Source organism: Colobus angolensis, unplaced genomic scaffold (assembly GCF_000951035.1).
Source record: "Colobus angolensis palliatus isolate OR3802 unplaced genomic scaffold, Cang.pa_1.0 Scaffold51, whole genome shotgun sequence".
NCBI lineage: Eukaryota > Metazoa > Chordata > Mammalia > Primates > Cercopithecidae > Colobus > Colobus angolensis.
The window spans coordinates 4,660,312-4,661,839 of record NW_012118599.1 but is presented as its reverse complement, the minus strand read 5'-3'; the positions used below and the strand labels follow the sequence as shown (position 1 = coordinate 4,661,839).

General features: G+C 42.3%; 1 protein-coding gene across 2 annotated transcripts in view; it reads left to right on the top strand.

Moving 5' to 3' along the window:
* The window catches only part of EFHC1 (EF-hand domain (C-terminal) containing 1), a 131,077-nt gene that overhangs the window by 8,719 nt on the left and 120,830 nt on the right, over nucleotides 1–1,528 (top strand). Inside the window, exon 1 of one of the 2 annotated variants that reach the window (XM_011960236.1) lies at nucleotides 554–615. The exons of the other annotated variant lie outside the window; for it this stretch is intronic. The gene's annotated coding sequence lies outside the window, so the exon portion shown is untranslated. Of the gene's footprint in view, nucleotides 1–553; nucleotides 616–1,528 lie in introns of those variants that run through there. 2 annotated transcript variants of the gene reach the window in all.

Sequence of the window (1,528 nt, the reverse complement as noted above, 5' to 3'; positions counted from 1 at the left end):
ACTCTACGGTGAGAAGTTATCTGCCAGACTCCCACCTGTCCCCACCTTCCAGCAGCCCAGGAGGGTTCCCCGCTCAGTGCACCTCCATTCCCCTCCACTCAAGTCTGCTCTCCAAACACGTCTTCTGTCGTGACCTTGTTCTTTCTTCTCGGCCGAACTTCTGCCGTTCTTCCCTAGCCAGCCTCATCCTCCCTCTCCAGTCCTTTGCCCTCCGCCTCATCCCTTTTTAGTTTTTTTCCCACTCCATCTTGGCAGTGTGTTGGCGCCTTCATTCTCATCCCGTTAGCCGCGTTCTTTCTTACGGCTCTGTTCCTCCAACCCCCTGCCTCTTTTCCCTTTAGATCACTGTTTCCCCACCCTAATCCCAAGCTATCTGGGCCCTCTCCCTAGCTCATTCTCTCACATCATAACCTGTCTCCGTCTGCCTCCACCCTCAAAACCCCCCGCCACTATGCACCTTCATCCTCATTCCCACAGGTCCATCATTCCCGCCCCACCTGCTTCCTCTATAGGAATCTATAGGATTCAGAATCCTATACCCGATAGTCTCTCCCACTCCCAGCTCCATTTCCTCTTTTCTATGTATATCGATTCCGCGCCTCTTCTTTCCGCCAGGTCTTTTTCCTTTCTTATTTATGCTTGCTTCCAACCCCATTCTTTTCTCTCCATCTTCTACCTTTTCCATAATTTAGTCCCATCCTCTCCCCATTCTTTTCTTTCTCCATTGCGGTTTTTCCCCCAAAGCTTGCTCACCTTCCTCCCAAACCATCTTTCCCTGCTTTGTAAGAGATATTCCTTTCCAGTTCCCTCAAGAATTGATTAGTTGCTGTTTATCTTCCCCGGCTCTATTCTTTTTGTTCTAACGTTTTTGTAAAAAGATTCCTGTTTAGATTTTGTTTTGCTCATTCCCCCAACCTTGTGTTTTTATTTGCATTTTCTAGACAAAATTCTTTAAAAAGCAGCAGCAGCTTGGATTCTTTTTTTTTTTTTTAACTCTTGCCACAGTTTAGCTCTTAAAATTATTTAGTATTTGTTTTAATCCTAACAGGGCTACTGAAATATGTGCTGAAAAATCAATAATGAGATTCAGTAGACTGATCATCACAGATGAGCTAACAGTAGTTTATGTTTATATAGTTTAATACTTTAAACTCTTACCTTCCTCTCCAGCTTCACAAAGTTAAGATAAAAGATTTTGTCAATTTATTTTCTTTGGAAGAATAAATTTAGAATGAAATCGAAAGTTTGGTGAGAGAATTTGTATTCTGAATCTCTTTGTGATTATCCTTGCATTAGACAAAACATCATAGATTTTTAGTTTCAGTGGACTTTTCAGTTTTATGTCATTTAGAAAATGTTGTAGGCACTTGCCTGCCCTATACAGGATGAGCTTAAACTTTTGGTGTTGGTGAGTATAGACAGGGCTGAGTTGATACAGGGAATTACAGAGGCGTGGATGGAAGTGCAAAGCTCTAAAAACATATCGCTGTATTACAAGTAAGATGAACTGTGCATTGGACATATTTCA